Here is a 27,506-nt window from a genome sequence, read left to right as displayed (position 1 = left end):
TCAGACTTAATAAAGAGGTTTTCATCCATTCATCCATTCATCCATTCATTCATTCATTCATTCATTCATTCATTCATTCATTCATTCATTCATTCAGATATGAATGAGAGGGGCAGCTAGGTGGTACAAGTGGATAGAGCACTGGCCCTGGAGTCAGGAGTACCTGAGTTCAAATCCGGCCTCAGACACTTAACATGTACTAGCTGTGTGACCCTGGGCAAGTCACTTAACCCCAACTGTCTCACTAAAAAACAAAAACAAAAACAAACAAAAAATCAAACAGATATGAATGAGATAGAATAAAAATACCAAATAATAATAACTGGACACTGACATAGCACCTCAAGTGCTTGGCATCTATTGCACCTCCCTGGAGTCTCGAAAGTGGGTAGTTACTATCAAGTATTATCCCCATTTTCCAGATGAGGAAACAGAAACTCAGTGACTCATCCAAGGTCACCTTATTTCCACAGAGAATTTTCTGAACACAAGCACAAATGTTAGCCCTGCAAAGCCTCTAACCCGCCTGCAGCCGCACACACTTAGAGCCGGACATGGACAAAGCTGTCCTAGACAAAGGACTGGGAGTTGGAGAGGCCTGGGTTCAAATCTAGCCCCAGCCCCGAACAGTGTGAGTCATTTCATCTCTGCAGGTCTCCGATGCTTCCTCTGTAAAGAGGTCCCCTCCAGTCCTGAACGCATGAGCCTGCTCCCTGCAGAGATTCTAGTACAACAGCTTCCTGGAAAGGGCCAGGAAGCTCCATCTGTCAGGCAGCTCCAGGTATCACCTCCTCTGGCCAGCCCGCCCTCATCCTCCTCGACTCTGCCTCCTGGCTCCCTTCAAGCCAGTCAGTCAACATTCATTAAGTAAGTGCCCATGGAGCACCAGGCATGAGGCAAAAAGATACAAAAAGAGGCAAAAGACAGTCCCTGCCCTCAGTGGAATGGGGGAGTCCACAAGCGACCCAAGCTATGGGGAAAAGAGGACAAAGGAAACAAAGGAAAAACCCTGGCATTAAGAGGGCTTGGGGAAGGTTTCCTGCAGACACAGGTGGGATTGCAGTGCAGACTTGAAGGCAGGCAGGGAGATGGCCAGGAGCCCAGGGGCTCTGAGCAGAGAACATGTGGGGGAAAAAGGTGTGGAAGGCCTGGAAAGGGAGGAGGGGGCACCTCGGGAAGGCCTGGGGATGGGATTCTGGAGATGAGCAGGAGCCACCAGAGTTAACAGAGCACGGGGGTGACGTGATCAGACCTTGGCTTTGGGGAATCATTTGGTGGCTGGAGTGGGGAGGGACTGCAGGCAGGCAGACCCACCAGGTGGCTATTCCGATAGTCCAGCCATGATGTAATGAGGGCCTGCATCAGAGTGGTGGCAGTGTTGGAGGAGAGAAGCGAGATAATGGAGAAATGGTGCAAAGGTGAAAATCAACAGGCCTTGGCAACAGATAGGATATGGCGGGGGAGAGATAGCTGGGAGTCGGGGATGACTCCTAGGCTGGGAGGATGGGAGTGCCCCGCACACTAACAGGGAGGGAGGGAGGGATAAGAGAGGAGGGAAGGGCTCAGGGGCAGAGAATAAACCCCAGCTAAGATCTCATCCTCTCCCAATCCCCTTTAATCCTAATGCCTCTGCCAATTAGCTCCAATTTATCCTGTATATAGCTTATTTGTACATAGCTGTTGACACGCGGTCTCCCCATTAGACTGTGAGCTCTTCAAGAACAAAGATTGTCTTTTGCCTGACTTTTTTAGCATGGAGTAGGTGCTTAATTAATGCTTATTGAATGATGTGACTAGCCCAAGGTCGTATGCTTTAGGGAGCAGAAGCTGTCCTAAAAGCCAAGTCCTCCGACATTAAATACTGTGCTCATTCCCAATGTATCAGATTTTCTTTATTGGTCTGAAAAAATATGATTGGGAAAACAGCATTTACCGGCTCATGATGTTCATTTTCCTCCCTTCCCCCCACTACTCCTGAGGGGCTGCTGGTGGTGGGGGGTGTTAATTCTATTGTTTTGATTGACCTGTCCTAGCTTTTTTGTCTGGTTTTAATGATTGGTTGGTTTCCAGATAGAGGTTGAAATCTCCAACCTGTGTGTGGGCACACAGGCACACAGGCACACAGGCACACAGGCACACAGGCACACAGGCACACACACACACACACACACACACACTCTCTCTTTTTCTCTCTCACACACACTCACTCTTTCCCTTCTCTCTCTCTCTCTCTCTCTCTCACACACACACACACACACACTACTCTCTCCCCCTCCCACACTCCACAAACCACACATACCACACACACACACACACACACACTTTTTCTCTCACACACACACTCACACTCTTCCCCCCCCTCACACATACACACACATACACACATACACACACACACACACACACACACACCCCACCCCACCCCCAACCAGGCCTTCCTACCTGGCTTGGACGAATGGGCTCCTTCCCTGGCATCATGATTAACACTTGCTCAGAGAGCAGGCAGGTATTTTGAAGAGGGGGCTCTGGAGCTAACTGCACCTTTTAAACCCAGGGCCAAGAAAGTGCTCTTTTAAAATAGGAGTGGAGTGGGGAGGAGAGCAAAGACACCCGTTGAGATCTGGCCTTTTGGCAACCTCCAAAAAGATTCATTATAGACAAGATATTCAGTCTGGGTTATAACTGTGCCAGGAAATGTAAACACCCTGTCCCCAAAGGCAGGAGGTGGGGAGAAAGCAGTAAATGATGGGAAGGAAGCTGACTCCGAAAAGTTTATCTAACTCCACACGTTTGACTCTCCAACAAATTCCAAGTTTCTTTCCCACGACCAGGCCAGCCATTTAGCGCAGGGAATGTTTAAAGGGAAAATCCCCCCCACCCACCCCCACCCCAGCCTCCCAAAGCTCACTTCTTCTCTCCGTCTGGTCCTTATTCATTTTCCTCCAGGGCAGGGCCAAAATCAAGCCAGCCCCCTTAGGAAAATGAGCTTGTGTGTAGACAGGGCCAGAAGGGAACCTCTGAAAAAAAAGCAGAGCCGGGCCTGGCCTCGTCAATTCCACCTCTCAGCTGGGGAAATGTCTGAAGTTTCACTCGGGAAAATCTCAACTCAAACCAACACTTCCCTTTTCTCTTAGGGAGAATTTTATGAATGATTTGAGTACAAGCTTCCCAGGCGATAGCACACTGCAAGGTTCAGCGTGAGGCAGGAGGGCCAGGCAGTGAATTAATGCAGTCAGAGCCAGCCTGGGGAAATTTTCCTTATTGAAATTGAAAGCGTCCGTGGCCCATCCACTCCCCACTCCTCCCAGAACCTCTGGGCAGACTTCCTATCTCAAAGGAAAGCGCTGCAGCCTGGGTTTACGAAGTCAGGCACGGCTTTTCTCCACGCCACCGCCTCCATAAGGTCGGAGAGAACACGCGTGGCCTTCCCCCCGCCTCCGCCCCTGTCTCCGATCTGATCCTGCGGTGCGTGGGAAGTCCTGGGTTCCGGTGTCCGTGGCTGGCCTTTACCACCACCCCCACTTCCCCAGGCCTCTTTTTTCCCACGCCAGCCCGAGCCCCGGCTCCCCATGTCTCTGGTCCCGGATGCTCAACCTGGGTGCCCGCTATGCCTGGCTACACTCCTTGCCAGCTGCGGCGGGGGGGGGGGCTGCGGAGGGGGGGGGTCGAGAAAGCGAGAGGGGCGTGGCACTCCCCAGAGGCACTCTACGCCAATCTCTCTCTACCGCAAAGTGGTCCCCCCCAGCCCCCAGACGAAGGGCAGCGCCCTCCTTGCGCCGAATCCCTCGACCGTTGCCCCTGCCTGGGGTTAGGGGCATCCTCATGTAGGAGGCGCCGCGGGCAGAGGAGACGGGCGGGAGCAGGGGAGCCTTTCTCCTTCCCCTCCCCATCCCCCAAACCAGGCACACCCGGCTGGGGTCGCAGGGCTCCTCCACGTCTGGGCACCCCCTCCTAGGCTTTAAGCCCAGGGCCAAGCGCCCCCTCCCCAGCTCCCGCGCCCAGGGCGCACGCACGCCCTCTCCTGGCCCGGGTCTTGGGGCGCCCAGTGCGCGAAGCCAGTCTCCGCCCTCCGGGACACTCATGCTTGCCTGCCTGCCTTCCTTCCTTCCTTCTTTCCCTCCCTCCTTCCATCTCTCCTCCGCCCCGGGATTCGGCGGCGCCCTGTGCCGCGCCCTGCGCTCCGCTGTCCCCGGGGGTGTCCACCACGTCCCCCTGCCCAGAGTGGCCTCTCTCACCTCTCGCCGCAGCAGCTGCCGAGGGACTCTGTCTCTCTGGGCGACCAGAGACTGCTCCGACCTCTCCTCCTGCTCCTCCGGGTCCCCGGCTCCGCCTAGCTCTGGGGGAGGCGGGGCGCACGGACAGACGGGCGGAGCGGTGGTGGCGGCGCCGGGCTTAGCAGCAGCTTTGGCCCAGGCTCACTTGCCCCCAAGGCTCTCTCCCTCCCTCCTCCTCTCCCTCCCCCGCTCGGCTGCAGAGCCCGTGCCCCGTGCGCGCCCTGGCACCCGAAACAGGCCCAGCAAGAGGTCTGCAGCACTTGGGTTGGGCACAAGTGGTCGAGTGGGGTTCACACCCTGGGCAAGGAGAGCCTCGCTAGTCCCTATTGTGGGCTCTCCACGGTTATTTAAGGTGTTGCAGCCCCTGCCCCACCCGGTCTGGATTGGCCTGTGTCCAGATGTTTAGCCCACCCTGGGGCCAGGAGGATCCGCTTGGGGCCTGTCTCAGGGCTGGGCACTGAGCCAAGTCTCATCAGTAGCAAACAGTTGATTTCTGTATGATTCAAGGGCCATGGTGGGACAGGGTTGCTGGCTTTTGTTTAATTAAGGCATCTAGCCCACAGAAGGAGCATCCCCTACCTGCACTGGGCCTAAGTGTCTCATACATAGTAGGTGCTTCGCAGTCTGCCTTATCTGACAGGAGGGAGGGAAGGCGGTACTGGAGTATCTGACCCACTGATCTTTGGCCACTGTTTGGGCAGCATTAGGAGGGCAGTAGGTGTGCACATGTACATAGATGTGTGTGTATGTGTGTGTGAGTACATACATACATGTCTTTGTACTTCAGTGGTGGAGTGAAGGAACACTGGGTTGGGAAGCAAAGGGCTCCTCTCTGAACATCCAGATCCTCTTCTTTCTCTGTGACCTTGGGTAGCTCCAGCAACCTTCTGTGTCTCCTTTAAAGTGAGGTGACGGACTAAGACTTCCAAGATCCCTTCCAGTTCTAAATAGGCTCCGCCAGTACTTGGACAATGACTGGAGAATTAGAGTCAGATGACCTAGGGGTGTCAACCTGAAAATTAATAAAAACAATCAATAAAACAAAATTAAGGCCTTTAATCAGGGCAGAGGAGTTATACTCATGATAATACCATTGCAAGTGCTAGGAGTACGGGGAGATGGGAACTGGGGACAGGGTTGATATGGGGGACCAGAACAGAGAGACGGAGGCTGCCTTTGGAAAGCATAAGTTTCTCATACATAGGTTCTTTTGCGAAAGAAACCTTGGGAATCTCAGGAAGAGGAGAGTTTGGGGGTTTTTACAAAATAATTAGAAGCTGGAATATAATGTTGGGTCAGCCCCACACAACTCATTGGCCTGGGAATGAAACTAGATGATGGTCAGTCAGTTCTCAGTCAATTGTGTTTGTCAGGGGCAAATCCTGTACTCCATGTGCAAACTTGGGTAAATCATCTCCCTTCTCTGGGATTTCAACCCCTTCCCACCCTCTTACAGCCTCCAGCAATTACTGGAATAATTGCTTTCTATTTCTCACACATGATTCTCCATCTTTGCACTGTGTCTCCCATGCCTGGAATGCCTTCTTGCCTGCCTGTATCTAAGAATCCTTGGTTTCTTTCAAAGGTGAACATAAGTAGCACTTCCACATGAGGCCTAGCAAGCTTCCCCCAGCTACTGATTCCTCCCCTCCCCCCAGTTATTCTATGTATATTGTATACATGTTCCCCCCCACCACCACCTTGGGGCAATGAGAATTAAGTGACTTGCCCAGGGTCACACAGCTAGTAAGTGCCAAGTGTCTGAGGTTGGATTTGAACTCAGGTCTTCCCGAATCCAGGGCCTGTGCTTTAAATACTGTGCTACCTAGCTGCCCCCACATGTTTTTAAATATAAATGTTGCTGCCCCTATAAAATGATAAGCTCTTTGAAGGCAGAGACAACTTCATTTTTGGATCTCCTGTACTTAGCCCAGAGTCCCTTTAAATACTTGATGACTGTTAAGAATTTGACCAACCATATTTTCTTTGGCCAATGTTTCAATGGCCAATTGGAGAGAGAAGGGGTAAGGTGAATACCACAGGTTCCATTGCAGACAGGACGGGGTCCTCAAGTATTTGTACAAGATAGCCATTCCTGACCACACTGTGATCTTCAGAAAATTGTTATTCCTCAGAATGAGAATAGATATTCCATGAAAAAACTTCGGTACTAGCGATCTTTGTCCTGATAAAATTTCAAATGTAAATTCATGTCTGTGCCCAAAATACCACACGCAGCAGTTTTGAAGTATTGGAATAGGCTTAATTTCCTGTTTTACTCTAAACTTGCCCCATCCCTTTATCCTGTGGGCAAATGCCCATGCCCCCCCCCACCCCCAGCAGCATTCTGGGATTTTATCACTGTATTTGGAACACAGAATTATTAAAAAATGTGTGCGAAAAACACAGGTGGGGGATATTTATGTTCACACACCTTGACAGAACTAGGAGTACCACATGAGGGGAAGGCAGGACGTTCGGCGCAGGAGTGACTTAGGGCTCCACTCACAATCCTCACAGTTCTCAAGAAGGTTTGGTTTGAGGGGGGATTGCCTTATCTCTGGCTCTTTGCTGTTGCCACGTTCATAGTGAAACAATGAGGGGAGGAATTCAAGCAAACTTATGATGAGGAGGGAGTGAAGGAGGAGAAAGGGGTGGTTTAAATGCCCACCCAGGTGAACAAGGAATCATCTTTGATATCTTAAAGATGGGGATAATTAGGGGAGCAAGAGTCAGCTCAACAAAGTAAGCCCCCTCCCTGCATTTTCTGTCATCAACAGTAATAGGAAAGGCCAGACAAGTTCAAATAGACTAGCCTTCATTTCTCCATACCTAAAATCAAACACTGCATTTGGAGTCAGTCAACATTTATTAAGCACTTACTATATGCCAGGCAGTGTGCTAAGCAAGAGAGAGAGAGAGAGAGAGAGAGAGAGAGAGAGAGAGAGAGAGAGAGAGAGAGAGAAACAACCTTCCCTCAAGGAGTACATTCTCCGGTAGGAAGACAAACCACAAAGGAGAGTTGAAGAGATGGGGGACAGATGCTTCCCTGGAGTGGGGTGTTGTTTAGAAGTCTAGAAAACTGAGTGAGACAGCCAGAGGGGCAGATGGGCATTCCAGGGCAGGAGGTCCAGGTGCTGAGGGAAGGTCTGGAAGGAGGGCACAGCTGAGGCCCCAGTAACAAAGTTTGAAAAGTCAGAGGTAGAGCCTGGAGGACGAGGAAGTTTGGCCTGTCTGAACTCCTCCCCCAAATGGGGGCCCCAAGAGGAACTGCCCTTGAACCTGGCTGGGCCATTCCACGAGTGATAGGCAAGCAACAAGTAGGTCAGTCTGTCAGTCAACAAACACTTGTTAGGACCCTGCTATGTGCTAGATCGCGCTAAACCGTGGGATACACAGAAAGGCAAAAGCACAGCCTCTGTCCTCTGTGTTTTAATGGGGAAGAGCCAGGAAGGACTGAGGAAGATCCCTCACAGCTCAGCAGAGGAGTCAGCTACTCCTGGAAGAGCAAGATTATAGGCTCTTCTAGTGACGGAACCATGAGTGAGGAACAGCGGCTGCCAGAAGCCTGGACCCTCAGTCTGCCAACTGACTAGACACTAGCCTGCTAGGAGAGCCGGCTGTGAGTAGATTAGTTTTGGTGGACGGCGACCAGCTCCCTGTCAAAGCCGCTGAGGGGGAAGTTTGGATCATTTCAGCACCTCAGTGGTATTCCTTGAACTTCTGGGATTTGGCGGAGGCCTCGGTCTGGGTGAAGCACAAGGACTAGTCTACACACTGACTTTTTAGAGGATGAGTATGTATAGATGATGCAGGTAATAATGGGAGGAGGAGGGAGCATCAGTAGAATCTCCTCTTGTTCCTTGGTTGAGCTCACAGAATTTGGGGGCACACCAAAGTCACCCCAGGTCAAGGTGACCTACACAACTAGGGCACGGGACTGTCTTGTGAAAATTCCCTGTTGTTTCAGCTGTTGTTATCGGTTGCTTCAGTCATGTTTCACTCTCTGTGACCCTATAATGGGGTTTCTTGACAAAAATACTGGAGTGGTTTGCCGTTTCCTTCTACAGCTGATGTTACAGATGAGGAAACTGAGGCAAACACAGTGAAGTGACTTGCTCAGGGTCACACAGCTGAGGCCAAATTTGAACTCAGTTCTTCCTTACTCTAGGCCTGGTACTCCATCTACTGTGCCACCCAGCTACTCCCGTAAATCCTTATTTATACGTAAAAAGTTGGTACTCAGGTAAAAGTTGAATGAGGGACAGAAGATTATCACCGATGAAGCCACTGATAAAAAACTTTACAAGTGTCTTCTCTGGTAATACAGTAAAGACCTTCTTCCCTCCTTTCTTAGGCCTCTATCTTTTCTCTATCTAGTGGATGCTGCAACTGTGTCCTAACATGGAAGACACTCTTGGACCATAGACTCATAAACTCTATACTCCCAATTCCCTGTAGAACTGAATTGTTTCTGTCTCCCCTCTCCCCAAAATCTCCACCCCAAAGGGTCCCACAGATCTGAGCTCCAAATTGTCACTAACTAGTAGACTGTGGGATGGTGTCTGGGTGGGTGTCCCTCATCCTCAAGGAGTTCCATATACCAATGGCCTTTTCTCAATGCTCACCTTGCTTGACCTCTCGCAGCCTTTAGCACTGCTCATCACTCTCTCTTCCCTGATCATTTCTCTCCAGGTTTCCATGACTCTAGTCTCTCCTCATCCTCCTCTTACCTACCTAAACTCTTTCTCAGGCTCTTTTGCAGGCTCTTTATCCAGGCCATGCCCACTAACTGTGGCTCCATCCTGAGACCTCTTTTCTTCTTCCTGACTATTTCACTTGGTGAACACATGGATTGAATTATTATCTCTATCCAGATGATTCTCACATTTATTTATACAGGCCCCCCCAGTCTAATATCTCCAACCGCATATTGGACATCTTGAAATGGATATCTGGTAGACATCTTAAATTCAACATGTCCAAAAGTGATCTCATTATTTTACCTCTAAAACCCTCCGTTCTTCCCATCTTCCTTATTACTGTGTAGGCCAATCACCCTCCTTCCTGAGGCTTACGACTTAGGCGTCATCTTTGTCTGCTCATTACCTCACCTTTCATATCCAATCTGCTGCCAAGGCCTCTCCCCTCTGTCCCCATCTCTTCTCTGACACTGCCACCACCCTGGTGAAGGCCCGCGTCACCTCATGCTTGGACAACTGCAATAACTTACTGGTGATTTTCCTAAAGTGTAGATCCAACCATTTCACTCTCATACTCAATATATTCTATTGGCTCCCTATCACCTCCAGGATCAAGTACAAAATCCTCTGGTTAGCATTCAGATTCCTTTATGACTTAGGCCCCTCTACCTTTCCAGTCTTCTTGTTTGTTTGTTTGTTTTGTTTTGTGGGGCGATGAGGGTTAAGTGACTTGCCCAGGGTCACACAGCTAGTAAGTGTCAAGTGTCTGAGGCTGCATTTGAACTCAGGTCCTCCTGACTCCAGGGCCGGGGCTCTATCCACTGTGCCACCTAGCTGCCCCATGGACATTGATTTTTAACAACTTCTTAAAGAAGTTTAATTGATACAAATTGATTAGCATAACAAGGAGACCAAAAGAAATCTAGAAACCATCTCAGCCATTGAACACTTGCTCTCATTGATGAAAGGAGAGATTTGGCAACCGAAGGAAATGGCAGTTTAGGGTGTGTGCTTGTTTGTAAAATCTTATGGTGAAAGGGGTTAGAAGAATATGAGCAATATTACCATAAAAACATTGAAAAGCAGTAGAGGGAAAATCAGTTTAAAGAAAACTTGGTGAGAGAATCAATGACGCAAAATCATTTGGGGATCATTTAAGGATGAAACAGAAAGGGCAACAGACTGGTGAAAAATGGAAAAGATCTGTAAAGAATTTTCAAACAAACTCTCTGCACTCTCAAGGAAAGTGGAACCACGAGGGTGAGATTGTAATGTCACAGTCTGGGAGGAGGTTCTTGAGAAAATTGAAATGGCAAAGAAAATAAAGATGGAAACAGAACTAGACCAGGCTTTATATACCAGAGACCCACACTAGATAGGATGCAAATGTAAGGACCCCGAGGGTTCAATTCCTGGGATATCTGAGAGAAGGAGAGGGTCAAAGAGATGAAAATATCTCAAATCTTATTATTACAAAAAAAAAAAAAGGTGAGAGAATGTCAATAATTAGCAACCCACATGCCTATTTCCCATATATGTGTACACTCATATATGTATATATTTACATACAATTTTACTGTCACAACCTATACACATATCAAAGGCATCCTTGATAAAGATATAAGGAGAGAACAGGCAAGGTTTCACAAATGAAATTCTACAACAGACAACATCTTTACAACCACACACATGATGGAAAGATGCTGAGAATACAAGATTCTACTGTGTTTGTTGTTGGCCATAAAAAAAGATTGGTTTAGTAGAGAAGCACGCACTTTGAAGGTTTGTGCCCAACAATATGCCTATCATGAATATGTTAAAATCGTGTAGAATTCCACATAACAAGAGAGTTCATTCAGAATACCTGCCACTTTGGCTCTGGGCCTCAGTTCCCTCATCTGTAAAATGAAGGGTTTAGATTTCAGTGACCTCTAATGCCCTTCCTAATTCTGCCTCTTATCCTTTGTCAACTTGCTAAAAAATCATGCCATGTCCTCAGTTTCTCAGTGGCAAAATGACGGAATTGAACTACACAACCTCTAAGGCAAGAGTTCTTAACATTTTCTGTGTCATGGACCCCTTCTGTAGTCTGGTGATACCTATGGACTTCTTTTTTTTTTGTGGGGCAATGAGGGTTAAGTGACTTGCCCAGGGTCACACAGCTAGTAAGTGTCAAGTGTCTGAGGCTGGATTTGAACTCAGGTCCTCCTGAATCCAGGGCTGGTGCTTTATCCACTGTGCCACCTAGCTGCCCCGCCTATAGAACCAGTTATTTTGAAGTAAAGTTACATAATTTTTTTTAAGTTTATGGATCCCAGGTTAGAATCCCCTGCTATAAGAACCTTCTCATCTCAAAATCTGTGGTCCCACGACCCTACAAATTATGGAACCTAAAACAGGGCTCTGCCCCCTCACTAAACATGTTTGCCAATATCATTCAATCAGAATCAGGTAGGGAGTCCTCAGAGATGGGAAAATCCTCCAGATACTCCTTATGGATGAAATGATGCAAATTGCACCCAACTCCCAAACACTGCAGAGCCACCTGAATGAGATCCATAACTACCCACCAAGTTGAGCCTAATTATCCATGCAGGAAAAACCAACCGGACAAAGAATAGAGATCATCTAGAGGATAGCATGGAGTTGAATGGATAACCCATAGAGCTCATCCATCCGGGCATAAGTAGGTGTGCAAAGAATGCAGGCCAAGTGTGCTGGAATGCTCAAACCAAACCTATGGATGCCTTTGAGTACATGTCCCCTGGATGGACACTGTCAATGTACAATGCTGTGAGGAGGAGGAAGAATACACATGGGTCTGCCTTTGGGTCATGGCGCAGGCCTTAGAACAACCCCAGCATTCCCCTGAAACAAAGAAAGACCCCTCTATTTAACAGCACTCTTCTAGTGCTATGTGTCTTTGAGTCACGAAATATTCCAATTTGCACAGAACTGAGGTGAAGAATCACCCAAAGAGGAGTAGAAAACTGGGTATGAGCAGGTTACAAGGCATTACAAAATCAGAACAAGGTACAGGAGAGGCAATATCACCAGAGAAATGTAGGGTTACCAGATTCATAGGCAGGGGAATGCCATATATATATATATATATATATATATATATATATATATATATATATATATATATATATATATATATATATATATATATATAATATGCACACATGTATACAGATACACACAGGTGTATATGTATCAGTATATCTATATATATTTATAGGTATAGAAATGGATTTGGGTATGGATAGATACAGAGATAGAGAAATTGAGACAGATGGTGTGGACAACATAGATGTATAGACTGAGGTGTAGCTATAGGTACAGGCACAGACAGCTCTCACTTTACATGAGTGGGCCATTCTGTAGACCTTTACATGAAGCTATTTTTATGTTATATGAATTTGTCCACAGATGTGGAGAAGAGACAGAATGAGGAAGGAGGCCTGAGTGTCCATGGATGGGACCAGCACATGATTCAAGGACACATGGGGCCAAGGACAGAGAAGCAAGAGCAGGAGAAACATATTGGACAGGGGCCACCCACATGGGCCCTGGCTAGAGCCTGGTCTCTCTGAGCATTTGTTCTGCTTTCCCTTGGAGTTTTTTGGTTTTTTTTTTTTAGGTTTATTTTTGGGGGTGGGGGGGCGGGGCACAGAGAAATGAACCAAGGGGCAGAAGTGCAGAGAGAACCCAGTATTTTAGAGAATGCAGATTTCTTTCAGAATTCTTTATGTAAAATTGAATTTATGTAATGTGAATTTACATAAAGCCACAATTGTTTGTATAGGTGTAGGTGTGGAGATAGGTAGAGATACAGTTATGTAGTGCAGCCTCTGAACTCAGTCTCCCAACACATGCTCAAACTAGCCAATCAGCTCCCTAAAGGGCAGCTACTACTTCTTCCCTTAGGGTTCTGGGGCTACCCTAAGGGGTTGGGGTTTTTAATGAGATGACTCATGAGCCCCCATCTGATGGGTTGTCCTCCTAATATAAATTGACCAATTAACCTCAATTAGCTTTTACAAAGAGCTATTTACTAAGAAGGTATAGCAAGCACCCAAGCACAACAACATCCTTCCAAGTGAAGGATGGTACTCTCCTCCACTCACCCACTTGGTCTTTGGAGACTGTAAGCCTGAACTTTAAGTGCTTGTTATGAAATAGTCCCCTCTCCACCAACTGTCAGAGCAGACTTCCTGACCCTCTGACTCCTTATCTCCACTGCGGACTCCCCATCAAATCCACTGGGGAGGGCAGAACCAGCGCTTGCTCAGCTGGGCTTGGCTCCTTTCTAGACTCCTCAGAACTGCTCGGCACTCTGGCCTTGGCCCCTGATGTCACAGCTCCGGATCGATGGTGTCAGTAGGACCTCAGATGGTTCTAGTGGATCTTCTGATCTCACTGATCCCTTGGGCTCTTCCCTTAATGAGTAGAGTCTCGATTATCTCTCAGAAATTCTAATCTCAGGATATTATATTGATGCATCCAAAACCAGGAAAGAAATATAACAGGTACAGGGGCACAATGTATTTATGGATGCATGATTGCCAAGAGAGACACACAAAGAGAAACATATAAAGAGAAAAAGACAAAGAGAAAGATACACACACACAGAGGCAGAGGGAGAGAGAGAGAGAGAGACACGCACACACTCAGAGACAGACAGAGAGGGTTCTCCACAACCTGGAGGTCCACACAAATTGTTCACAGTTCTTCCTCTTCACCTGAAAGCAGCCAGGGACACATTCCTTGGTGTCAGAGGACCTTGGTCCAAATCTCACCTAGTGTGACTGTGCGTGAGTCACTTGACCTCTGAGTTTCCTCATCTATGAAATATGGATTTGTGGCCTCTGAGGAAACTTCTGGTCCTCGAATTGTAAAGTCCTTTGGTGTGGAAACCAAGGCTCAGAGATAGAAAGGAGATTGACCAAAAGCCCACAGCTAATTGCAGAGCTGAGCCTAGAACCCAGGTCTTTTCACTGGTGATCTACTGTAGTCTTGACTGAACTCTACTGCCTCCAGGCTGGGTGATATTGAGGAAGTCCTGTTATACTTTTGGGGTAGTCTCTTGCCCAATCAGTCAGATGAAGAGGTTGGATTGGATGAATTTTAAGGTCTCTCCTAGATCTTGAATTCTGTGATTCCTTAACACATTTGGCAGAAAGGTGGCAAATGGAGAGAGTATGTGACTTGCAATCAGGAACACCCGAGTTCAAATCTTGCTTCGGACACTTAGGAGCTGTGTGATTTTGGGCAGGCCACTTAACCCTTCTGTATCTCAGTTTCCTCCTATGTGAAATAGGGATAATAATAGCATCTACCTTACTGGTAGGGCCAAATGAGTTAATATATGTAAGGTGCTTTGCAAACCTTAAGGTGCTCTGTAAATGCTTATTATTATTATTATTATTATTATTATTATTAGTTTTCTTTTTGGGGGCAATGAGGGTTAAGTGACTTGCTCAGGGTCATACAACTAGTAAATGTCAAGTGTCTGAGGCTGGATTTGAACTCGGGTTCTCCTGACTCTAGGCCGATGCTCTATCCACTGAACCACCTAGCTGCCCCAATGTTTATTATTTTTATTATTATAACCTTTCCTCCTCTTCCTCTTCCTCCTTTTCCCTGGGAGCCAAGAAGGTATGCATGCATAAGAGTCTGCCGTCAGTACTAGCCTACAGAAACTACAAATCCCAGCATGCTAGGGAAGCCTGGCTCTGTACCTTCTTCAGCCCCCAGCATTTAATCAATAGCTGCTCATTTGCTGCCTCAGGAGCTCACTGTTACCTCTCTGATAATATTCCTACAGCCTCTCCCTCCCCCCAGCCCGGCTCACATCTACCTTCCCACCCTTATTTCCCATTATTTCCAGATATACAGTCTCTACTGGGGTCCCAGTGTTCTTCCTGCATTCACCCAGCCAACCATCTTTGTTCTTCATGCCCATGTCTAGGCCATCACCCTCCAGACCTCAGATTTATTGCCGTTTCATGCCTGGTGCACAGACTCCTTATTTTCCTTCCAGGCTCAGATCAGGGAGTCTTCTGCTTGAAGCCTTCCTCTGACTTAGATTTTCCTTGAGCACTGTGTATCTCTCCTTTGCCCCATAATCCTTTACCTTCTATTATACTAACTCACATCCAGCTCTTCAATCTCATAGTGTATTATAAGTTTCTGGAGGGTCAGTTATAATTTTTTTGGTTTGGGTTTTGCTTAATTTTGTGTATCTTTATCTCATCTATTTCCCCCAATTTGGACTTGTGATTTCATTGGTGTAGTCAACTCCTGAAACACACACACACACACACACACACACACGTTTGCTGCAGCTGATAGTCCTTGTGTGTTGTCTGGGGCACAGGGAGATTAAATCATTTTCCCACGGTCACATGGTCAGAATGTGTCAGACTGGACTTGGACTTAGGTATTCCTGATTCTGAGGCCAGAGCTCTACCTACTGCACCACCCTGCCCATCTTCCTCCTCCTCCCTCTCCTCCTCCCCATTTTAGCGCTCACAATGGCTCATGCATCCCTCCTGCTTTATCTCCAAAGCACTTTCCCAAAAGCTCTGTAAAGGAGGCAGTGTGTGTCTCATTATCCTCATTTTGTAAAGGAGGAAGTCAGGGCTTGGAACAGAGATGGGTTCACAGAGCTATATGGGGCCATGCACTGATTCAAGCTGAGGTCTCCTCACTCCAAATCCCATGCTCCTTGCCCTAAGTTAGGCTGTCTTTCCCATCGCTTCAACCATTTCCTTGTTGTTCCCTTTCTTTTTCTTTTCTTCTCATCCCTTTATCCTTTTTCCTTTCCCCAATCCTCACTGTTGCCAGTGGAGTCAGGAAGACCTGAGTTCAAATCCCACCTAGTAACTTACTACCTAAGTGACCCTGGACAAGAGATTCTTAACAACCCTTTCTGGGAAGGAGGTACTATTGGTGCTATTAACCCCATTTTATAGATGAGGAAACTAAGAACAAGACAAGTTAAGTGATTTGCCCAACATCATACAGTTAGCATGTACGGAAAGTGGAATTCTAACTTTCCGTACATGCTAACTGTATGATGTTGGGTTGTTAAGAATCTCAAAGGAGATGTATAGAAGAGGCTTTTGCAAACTTTAAAAGACTGAGCTAATGTGATTTCCTTCGGGTCATACAGCTAATGAGTGTTTTTGTTTGTTTGTTTTGATTTTTTTGTGGGGCAACGAGGGTTAAGTGACTTGCCCAGGGTCACACAGCTAGTAAGTGTCAAGTGTCTGAGGCTGGATTTGAACTCAGGTCCTCCCGAATCCAGGGCTGGTGCTCTATCCACTGCGCCACCTAGCTGCCTAGCTAATGATTGTTTGAAGGGGGATTTGAACCTAGGTCTTCCAGCCTCCAGGTCTAATACTGAATCTACTACTAAATGATCAACAAGTAAAGCGGGTGGAGGGTGGGAGGGAGAAGGATTGTTAGGGAGCATGCCAAGTTCTTTTTTTGTTGTTGTTGTTTTGTTTGTTTGTTTTTGTTACCAAGTTCTTTTAAACAGAACAAAGAGACCTTTAAAACAGGGGTTCTGGTATATGAATACAATGGAATACTATTGTGCTGTAAGAAACGATGAGCAGGAGGAGTTCAGAGAAACCTGGAGGGTCTTGCGTGAGCTGATGATGAGTGAGATGAGCAGAACCAGAAGAACATTGTACACAGTATCATCAACATTGAGTGTTGACCTACTCTGATGGACTATATTCTTCTCACCAATGCAATGGTACAGAAGAGTTCCAGGGAACTCATGATAGAAGAGGATTTCCAAATCCAAGAAAAAAAAAGAAAGAAAGAACTGTGGAGTATAGATGCTGATTGAACCATATTATTTCTTTTGTTTTGGGTGCTGTTGTTATTTTTTTCTATTTTGAGGTTTTGCATCACTGCTCTGATTCTTTCTCTTGTAACAGGATTAATGCAGAAATAGGATTAATGTTATTATGTGTGTATATATATATCTATATGTATATGTATAGAGATATATAGATATAACCTATATCAGATTACCTGCTGTCTAGGGGAGGGGGGGAGGGAGGGGAGGGAGGGAGAAAAATCTGAAATTGTAAAGCATGTATAAACAAAAGTTGAGAACTATCTTTACATGTAACGGAAAAAATAAAATATCTCATAAAAATAAAAAAAAATAAAATAAAATAAAACAGGGGTTCTTAGCCTGAGTTCCCCCAGGTCCTCAAGGGGTTTGTGGATAAATCTCAAGGGGTCATTGAACTTGTCTTATTTTTTAAAAAATATTTTGCTAGCTCTCAGTATAATTGGTTTCCTTTGTAATTCTCTGTATTTTACTAGATGCATTTAAAAACAGGAGCCTGACAAAGGGTCTATTATCAGACTGCCCAAGGGCCCCGTGACTCAGACTAGGTTAGAAGCCCTACTTTAAAGAATCACCCGGGAGTCTATTCGGCCAGTCCTGCCTGTCCACACTCGAGGTCTATCTGTCCAAACCTGCTCCTGGCATTGGGAGAAGCACCTTGTGACTCTCCTGCCTGGCTTCAGGCTCCCAAACTGGTTCTTCTGCTCACCTGTGGGGAAGGCTGGGAAGCGCCCACAGTTCCGGAATTCCCCAGATGATCCGGGCTCCTGCAGAGGCAGCTGCAGCCATTCCCCTGAACCCTGCGCTCCAGTTCAGGGAAGGCAAGGTAAGGGTGGCTCAGTGTGGCCCATCCTGGCCTTCCTGCCTTCCTTTCAGTACTCATTAGCTGGAAAAAAGTGGCTTCTGAGTAGGGTGTCTGAGGATGCATCTCTGCTCAACCACTGACAGGCAGTGCTGCTGAATGAATGAACTAACGAATGAATGAATGGGCCGGCAATCTTGCAGTGGATGCTGGAACTATACCCCCAAGAGGTCAAAAAGAGAAAACACACACACACACACACACACACACACACTCACATTTTGTTGCTGCACAAAACCAAACCAACCGAAACAAAGTGGGTGCCCGTCAACGAGAGGATGGCGAGAAACCACTGTGGCATATGATTGTCATGTTATTTTACTGCATCGTAAGAAAGAAGACAGATGGAGTAGCATGGGGCCAAAGCAAGAGCCCCAACTCTGGAGAGCCAGTTACCACTTCTGACACTCACTACCCGTGTGATTTTGGACAAGTCACCTCCTCTCTCTGTGCTTCAGTTTTATTAACTGCAGTATGAAGGGGAAGCATTAGACGATTCTCTATCCCTCCCAGGTCTATGATCTGAGGAAAGTAAACAGTCAGGAGGGCAAAGAGGTGCTGTGCTAAGACTGATCTTGGCCAGCAGAGAAGAGATAGGGAGTGTGGCTCCCTCCTTTCCTAGGAAAGGTGGGGACTATGGGTGTGTCACGCTGAATACACTGTTAGTGTTGAGTTTAGTTTTGCTAAACTGTTTTTCTTACTTAGAGAAGAAGGTTCACTCGGGCTGTATATGGGCCAGGCCTGGTGGGAGAGGGGTTGTACATTCAGAAATTACTGTGGAGGAAATGCAGAAAGTATCAGTAAATCATTAAATCTTGCAGTGCTGCAGAGATGGGTAGGGGGTCCAGGTGTGAACTTCCCAGGGCTGCTAGGATGGAGACAAAGACTGAGCCCCAGAATTCCCAGTGAGTCGAGTTCTTTCTATTGCTGAGCTCACCCACCATGGCCAGAAGTGCATGAATCAACTCCGCCCCAGGGCTCCAGCCAGACAAGGGGACCACTGCCCCGTTCAGGTCCTGCAGAGGGCTGGATGGCTTCTGATCAGAAAGCATCCGAGTGGGGTGGTTGACAAGAAGAACATTTTAGTTCTACCATTTAATTACTTAGCACCGAGCACATTGTCACCATCCCTGCCAACCGCCAGCCCTTTGGATGAGGCTCCCGAGATGGGCAAGGGCCCATCCCTTTGCAGCTTGGCAGGAATCACTCTGTCTCGAGTGGCCTTTCTGAGTCATTGCTTTGAGGCTTCAGGTCACCAAAGGCAAGCACCCCTACACACAAACACGCACAGAGAAAATAATAACGATCTTTGCCCAGAGGCTAGGAAAGGAGAAAAGGGGAGCATCTTCTGCAAAGTCAGAATTGCAGAGAAACAAGAGCATTCATTTGTTCCTGCAGTTGAAAGAATCCCGATCTGTTTTTCTTCTAACAGTGTAGACCACATCCGTCACACCCAACATCTTGGGAAAAATGAAAGTGATAATGTGGATTCTCATGTGGGCTCCCTTGCCCTCCTTCGGCCTCTCCCCCATAGCCAATCAGTTGCCAAGTCTTGTTTCTACCTCCCCAACATCTGTGACATTCATCATCTTTTCTCCCAATCACCTCTTTCCTGGGCTATTGCCACAACTTTTTAATTGCTGCATAACCTTGGACAAGTCATTTACCCTAGGCCTTAGTTTCTCCATTTGTACCCCCAGGGGGTTGGCCTCAGGGGCCTTGTAGGTCCCTTTTAGCCTCTCCAGTCCATTATCCAGGTTGATGCTCTCAGTCTTCCCCTCCTCCCCATTCTCTTCAAAGCTCAGGCAAAGAGCCACCTCCTATAGGAAGATCTTTCCTGATTCTCTCCTTCTCCCAGCTCCCACCCACACCAGGGAATTGACTTTGTAGATATTTTTATTGATTTCTAAGTGCACACATCATTTCCCCTTATAGGCAGTAAACTCCTGGAGGGCAGAGACTGGTGGAACTGGATTGAGTTGGACTGGATTTTGTTGTTGCATGTCTCTGTGTAATGCCTCTACCTGAAGACGGAAGAATGGCCTGGACTTTGGGGCCTTGGAGGTTTTTGTTCATCTCCTAAAGCATCACGGTTTGGGATTGGGATCAGACTCAATGAGGCTGTGAGCAAAGAAGGAGAGAACATGGCTGGAGGAGGGAGGGAGCAGCGGTGAGCCTAGCAGCAGAGGGGGTGACACCCCCCCCCATGCCCTCCTCCAAACTAGACCTTTGGTTGGACTGGAGAGGCAAAAACTCAAGGAGGAAGCAGCAAGGTATAAAGAGCATATTGGTTATTGCTGGTGCTTGCTCAGGGGACTGGAGTGCTGAGATAATTAAACAATCGAGAAGCACCTAGGATGTACCAGGGACTGTGTAAAGTTCTGTGGATATATAAAGAGGTAAAAGACAATTCCTGCCCTCAAGGTGTTTACAGTCTAACAGAGGGAGCTGGTGGTCCTTGTCTCCTTTCCTAGCCATTACTACAGCTGTATCCTTCTGTTCTGTTAAAGACCCATCTGACAGAAGTCATTGTATTTCTCACAAATGCGTGCAGTTAACGCTGTCCTTTGTATTTCCTCACGTCCCTGTGGATGGAATGAGGGCACCCAGGAGAGAGTAACCTTTCCTAGGGCAGGGCTGGGATCCCACTGGCCCTGGTGAGCTATTAGGTATTTCTGAGCTCCATAAAGTAGCATCCTCACAAGCCATTCAATCCCCATCATCGGACCACAAATCTAAAAAGTAGCAACAGTTTGTGTCACATTTGCTGTTTGGAGCTTCTTCTCTGCAGAGGCATTTTTTCTAGGAAGCTTAGTGGCTATTTCTGCTCATCACCTGGATGGTCCAATGGATTCAGGACCACTGATTATAAGTTTTTTATTAATCATCAAATGAATTGGGCAGCTCCCTAAGACTATCAAGTTACAGAGCACCTGCCCATATGTACTGGTAAAAGATGTTGCCTACATTGATGAAACCAAGGTCCAGTACAAAAAATTAAAATGGTAGTTAGGTTATAGCAATGACGATGATGATTCCTATTTGTGGTTGTTTAGTTGTTTTGGTTGTGTCTGACTCTTTGTGACTCCATTTGGGGTTTTCTTGGCAAATTTACTGGGGTGGTTTGCCATTTCCTTCTCTAGCTCATTTTACACTTAAGGAAACTGAGGCAAATAGGGTTAAGTGACTTGCCCAGGGTCACTTAGCCAGAAAGTGTCCGAGGACAGATCTGAACTCAGGAATATGAGTCTTTCAGGCCCAGCACTCTATCCATTGTACCACCAATTCAAATTTATATAGAACTTTAAAGTTTACAAAGCATTTTACATACTGTACATATCAACATTTACATTTATACATACACATTATTAAAAAGCAATGTATATTGTTATTGTGTATTATTGGAAGAATGAAATCATATATTCATTACACATGTATGCAGGGAGACCAATCAGAAGCTGCTATGCAATAGTCCAAGTGAGGGACAATGAGGGGCTGACCTGCATGGTAGCTATGGGAGTTGAGAGGAACCAGGGAAGTCATGGGGTAGAAATGCCAAGATTCCCAAATGGTCAGATATTTGGGGCTTAGGAAAGCAAGGAATAAAGAAATCAGCCAAAGTGGCTGCCCTGGCCAGTGGCATCCTCAGCAGAAGTATTGAAACTCCTAAGAGGAGCAGGGCTGGGGGGAAAGCTAATGAATTCTGTTTGGTTGTCATGAATTTGAGATTCATATAAGACATCCATTTGATTGGCACTTTGTGTGGGACTGGACTTAGGAGAGAGGTTAAGGCTAGATGTATAGATCTGGGAGTCATTTGCACAGAGATGATCATTAAATCCATAGTGACTCAAGATGGATGATATTACTGCATGAGAGACTATAGATGGAAGGGAAGAGAGCCCAGGGCAGGGTTTTGGGATGTACTCACTGTTAGGGGAAATGATCTCTATGATGATCGAGCAAAAGAGACTGAGAAGGAAGGGTTACTCAGGCAGGGGGAGAAATCTAGAGAAAGAAGGGTCAAAATTCAGAGGTAAGAGATTATCCAGGAGGAGGGGTGGGTCAACAGTGTCCCGGAAGAATGGTTATTAAGTGAGACAATGAAGAGATCTTTGTGAACTTGAAAGGGAGCAGATTCCTCTGGGTGAGGAGTCAAGAATGAGGAAGAAGTCAAGAAGCTGGGGAGCTGCAGTATAGTGGTACCCTTGAGGGAAAAAGGATGAGATAAAGATGAAATGATAGGTGATACTCAAGTTGATAGGAAACCAGTGGAGATTACTGAGTAGGGAAATGACATGGTCAGACATGAGCTTTCAAAAATCACTTTGGCAGCAGTGTGGAGGATAGATGAGAGAGAAGAGACACTCGAGACAGGGAGACCAATTAGAAAACCACTGCTATCGTCCAGGTGAAGGAGGGCTGATGAGGGAAAGAGGGGTGAGCCTGGGGAAAGGTGATGTCATTGAAACCCATCCAGGCCTGCTCAGTCTGTGTTTTTCACTTACCTACTGAATAATGAAGAGGAGGGGGCAGGGGGAGCTTACTCACTCACTGGCTCCATCTCTAGCGCTCTGAGCCGAGCCGGCTGCCATGGTGATGGGAAGACAAGGTGTGGGGGAAGGGCAGGGAATTTTATCTGCACAGCTACTGCAATCTGTGGAGCTGTTTTGGTGAGAACCTCCCTGAGGTGCCCATCCATCCTGGGAGGGTGAAATGGGGGAACGTTCTGGAGGCAAGATATGGGGGCTGACCACAGTCCTGGAATTGACCACAGGGGAGGTGGGACGTACCCCAACTTCCCACATACCTCTTGAAATTGTTCCCTGGCTCTTATCCGGGAGGCCACTGAACACAGAAAGGTGCCTGCTCTGCAGTCTGTTGTCTCAGGGAGCATCCTTGGGCACCAGAGCTTAAACCATTTACCAGAGTCACAAAGCCATTAGGTGTCAGGGGCCAGACTTGCACTGGACTCTTCCTGGCTCCCAGGCCAGAGTTCTATCCAGAACTCCAAGGCTGCCCCTGGTGGGGGGTGCTCCTGAAGCTTATTTGTGACCCCTTGGGCAGGATCTGCTGGAGCTTCCAGGCCCCTTCTCAGACCCACATTTTTAACTGCATAAAACAGACCGCATAAAATGACAAAGGAAACTGATTACACTGACACACATCTAGCCAAAGATTAAAATAGATTCGTGGGCCCCAGGTTTAGAACCTCTGATTTGGGGGTTGGCACAAGGATCACATTCAATCCTTTGCACAGATCAGTAAGATAGGCAGCTGTTGGCCTGTGATGGTCACTTTACAGGCTCTCTAGGGTCAAACAGCTTTCCCTGGTTCCCAAATGTGGTTACCAGGACTCAAACCTACATCTTCTGACTGTATCTCCCATTCTTCCTCTTGTGCTACTCAATGCCTCATTCCTCTAGCACTCGGATCTGTTGACTTATTGATTCCAAGGTAACAGACTTAGGTGGACCCTCACTCCTCTAGGGCAGGAGGGTTCAAGGACAGCGTTAGGGAACATTAGTTTGCCTCCTTGTCCTTGACTTGCTGGAGCAGGGCTGCTCAATCTTCCTCATCTGAGGAGGTTGGAGTTCACCCCACAACTACATTTGCCAAGTTCCTGGAATCAATCAGGTGGAAAGGCAGAGTAGGGGAAAGGTGAATGCTTGTTGCCTGGTTTCCAAATTCCTGGGGAGACTGGACATTTTGCCCTACCTCTTTGGGGGCTCCAGGAATGATCATGTTCCATGAAAGCATCTCTCAAAGTTTGGGATCAGAATCCCAGAGCTTACAGAGCCCTAGGGCCCATCTAGACCAACCTGGGCCCAGAAGAAAATCTTGACCATGTCCCTATTCTGTTGTCACCCTGCTTTTGTTTAAGGTTCTCCAGGAATAGAAAACCCACGGGCTTCTGGACAGATCCAATTGTCAAGCATTATAGACTGGTGGCTAAAGAACTGGAAGGTCTTAGTTCCAGTGTTGTGTTTGACACATGTAAGTCAACTAACATCTTAGGGCCCTAGGCATCAAAGATTCTAACTTGTATACAAGGTGCTAATCTACACCAGTGAAGGAAGCTTCCACAGTGGGATCTCATTGCACGCACACACACACACATACACACACATACACACACACACACACACACACACACACACACACACACTCTTACAGGTCCTCATTTCACCATTGGAATTGAAGTTTCCTGTTGCCAAATCTAGAACTCTAACCATTGTGCTAGACTGACTCCATAAAACACTCCTTCCTAAAATGTGTACCTGCTGTTAACTATTCTTTCCTTTTTTTGAGACTCCCACCAACTTTGTCTGCCCCTCTTTTGGGGCTCTCCTGCCTTGCATCTTAGTAACTCTCGCACACATCCTATCTGTTCTTTTCAATTGGAACCTCCATAGGCAGAGACCTAACCTTAGCTTAGCACCTGTTGAAGTACAACGAAGGACCGTCCCCTTCACCTGCAATACTTTCCCTTCAAATCTCTGCCTTCGGAATCCCAGCTCCTCAAATTTCTAATGCACATGAAGGTTTGCATTTTCCTCAGATTAGCCATGTGATGGAAGTATCTTAAGTGTCAACCCCATTTCACTGATGGAAACATGAAACCGACAGTGGTGGAGTCATTTGCCGGTGGTTACACAGCCAGTCCATTTCTCAGACAGGATTGAAGTGAAGATGCCCAATTAGCAGACTGCACATTGCTCTAGGTTCTAACAAAGTTTGAGTGCCAGCCTCCCAGAAGACTGCACTAGTAGTTATAAATGAAGTTGCTAAAGCCTGTTTTAATTCATTCTGTTAGTGAGTCATTTATGTTTAGCATTTCTTTTGGGTGTAGAAATAAATCATCTGTCCCATGTGGATTCATATTATTCATTAAGAATCTTTCTATTCTCCTTTTTTTTGGGGGGGGGAGGGGGGCGGAATGTGGATGTGAACCGTAGCCTAAGCCAGAGCTGTCACACTCAACAAGAAAGAGACCTCTTCCCATCTCCCAGGATGAAACTCAATCCAAACTTTATACCTGTGTCCACTGCAAGGAAATGGAGCGGTGTCCCTGCTGCTGTAGGCCTATTGTTGGTTAGTCTTAAAGGGGCTGGCGATGTTTATGGAAGAGGAAAGAAGATACAGTAGAGATATCAAATTAAAAAACCCCACAGGTGGAACAGAGCCAAGTACTCGTGAACTCTCTCTAACTCAAACCAGAGGAAAATCCAACTTCCTGTCACCCCCAACAAGTGGCCATTTTGCCTAGACTTGAAAACCTCCAATGACAGGGTGCCCCAGATGATCCATTCTCTCCTTGGCTAGCTGTGATTTTAAGAGTTTCTCCTTCTACAGAACCAATATCAGCTTGTATGGGATTTCCACACAGACAATGGCCCTTACTTCCACTCTCTGGGGCCAAGCAGAGTCAGTATATCTCATGGTCCATTGGACTATGAGCACCTCGAGGCTGTTTTGTCTCCTTCTGTATCCCCACTGCTTTGCACAATGCCTGGCACATAGTAGGTGCTTAATAAATGTTTACTCATTGGTTTTATTGCTGATTGATGTTCAACATTTAATGAGATCACTCAATCCTTATAAATCTTACTCTTTCCAGTTTTATAAATATTTATTAACAAATGCTCATAATAAACAAATGTTATAACAAATAATTTAATAATAGAATACTGTTTATGAATAAATATTGACTGATTTCATTATTGATGTTCCACATTTAAAGAGACCACTCTTGATCTTTGTATTACTTTTCCCAATCTGTTGATTAGTAAACATTTATTAAGTGCTTATGAGGTGCCGGGCACTGTGCTAAGCCTTGGCTAAACAGGCTATAAACAGCCTCAGCTCCTCCAATTGCTTCTTCTGTACCGCAGTTCTGAAAACTTGTACTGTTCTTTCTTTTAGCCAGCGGTTTTTCAGTCATGTCCAATCTTTGTGTTCCCATCTGGGGTTTTGACAAAGATGCTGGAGTGGTTGGCCTTTTCCTTCTCCAACTCATTTTACAGATGAGGAAACTGAGGCAAACAAGGTGAAGTGACTTGCCCAGGGTCACACAGTTAGTATAACATCTGAGGCTGCATGTGAGCTCATGAAGATGAGTCTTCCTAATTCCAAGTCCAGTGCTCTGTGCACCATGGCACCACCTAGCTGCCTACTGTTCTGTTTGCCCTCCCCTCTATGCCTTGTGATTTGTTGGCATCCCTCCTGTGCTATGATGCCCCAGACTGAACATAAAATCCTAGATGTGTGTTTAACAGTGAATAAGAAATCCTGATCACAAGGAGACAAATGTATATATATCACTGAGACTTGGGGCTCGTGAGCAAAATGCATCGGACACTCATGCTTTTGTGTGCATGGGGAAAGCCATCCATTGACTGCAGTGTGCATCTAGTCTTGACTTAAGATTTAAGTCTTGGGGAATTTCTGGAGGTTTGGAGTCACAGAGCTTGGGGGTGTCAGAGGTGAGTTTTGGACTTAAGTCTTCTGCCTTCAATCAATGTGTTATATGTGCAAGGGCATGCCTTATTCAGAAAAGACTAGAGAAAGAGTTAAGGAGCAGTACAGTATTAAAAATTAAGAAGCTCAAATGAGAAATTCAGGGGCCTGAGAGAGTAACCCAGAAAATGTTTGGGTTAGAGTAAGTAGAGGGAAAAAGAGCCATAAAATTGTTAGGGTCCGAGGGGGGGGCTACAGACCACCTGGACAGAAGGAAGAATTTGAGAAAAGGTCAACATTTGGAATAGGAGCATGTGAGGATGATGTGTGACTTAAACTGTCTAGACATCTGTCTACACTCTGCCCACCATAGACAGGGAAGTGAATATGCTTGTGATCTGTAGCCCTTCTCTCATATTCTGTGACTCTCCAGAGATTACCGGCAGGAGCTCAGGAATCACCGTCTCAAATAGCTCTGTATCCTTGTCTGGAAATGGTTCTGTCTGGGCCTGGTGACTTGATCTTGTTGAGGGCAGTTGGCTACTCTCTTACCACCTCCTCATTCACCAGGAGACCTACCTTCCTGTTAATCGTGTCTGTCCTAAAAAAGGGAATCATTTTACTGTCTTCTATTTCCCAAGGGTTAAGAGAGGGAATTATACGAGGCTAGTTCGGTGTGGGCCCCAGACTTGCTCAATCAGTAGCCTGATGAATACTTCTTCTTCTTTTTTTTTTTAAGTGAGGCAATTGGGGTTAAGTGACTTGCCCAGGGTCACACAGCTAGTAAGTGTTAAGTGTCTGAGGCCAGATTTGAACTCAGGTACTCCTGACTCCAGAGCCAGTGCTCTATCCACTGCCACCTAGCTTCCCCCTAAAGAAGTTAATGAAGTCACTGATAATTAGAGCTGGGAGTGACTTAAGAGATTACCTTGTCAAATCCTCCCATTTTATAGAGGAAGAAACCAAGAATAGCAAGGGTGAGATGAGGGGCAATGATTTTTTTAAGTTTCCGTAGTGAGGGAGTAGTGGGATCAAGAATGAATTAATGAATGATGTAAGCATTTATTAAATATTTACCATGTGAAAAACACTGTCCTATGTACCGGGGATACAAACAGAAAAGTAAAACTACATAGGCCCATATAAATAGAACTAGGAGGGTCCTCTTTAGCTTCTGTGGGAATTTATTGTGATTTGGGGACCTTTGGGCTGAGATTAAAAAGCCTTAGGCCCTCAGGAGTTTTTTCTGTATAAGAGGGGCTGGGCCCCTCCCCCTCCACTTTAGCTCAGCTGAAAAGCCCCATGGGCCTTACCGGACACCAGGT

General features: G+C 46.5%; 1 protein-coding gene across 3 annotated transcripts in view; it reads right to left on the bottom strand.

Annotated features, from left to right (window-relative positions):
- The window catches only part of GNG12 (G protein subunit gamma 12), a 363,426-nt gene that overhangs the window by 144,925 nt on the left and 190,995 nt on the right, over positions 1–27,506 (bottom strand). For 2 of the 3 annotated variants that reach the window (XM_044002005.1, XM_044002006.1), the window contains exon 3: positions 5,045–5,286. The gene's annotated coding sequence lies outside the window, so the exon portion shown is untranslated. Of the gene's footprint in view, positions 1–4,235; positions 4,349–5,044; positions 5,287–27,506 lie in introns of those variants that run through there. The other variant, XM_044002004.1, reaches the window with a different exon arrangement.

Source organism: Dromiciops gliroides, chromosome 4 (assembly GCF_019393635.1).
Source record: "Dromiciops gliroides isolate mDroGli1 chromosome 4, mDroGli1.pri, whole genome shotgun sequence".
Lineage (NCBI taxonomy): Eukaryota > Metazoa > Chordata > Mammalia > Microbiotheria > Microbiotheriidae > Dromiciops > Dromiciops gliroides.
This window is presented reverse-complemented; position numbering and strand designations above follow the sequence as displayed.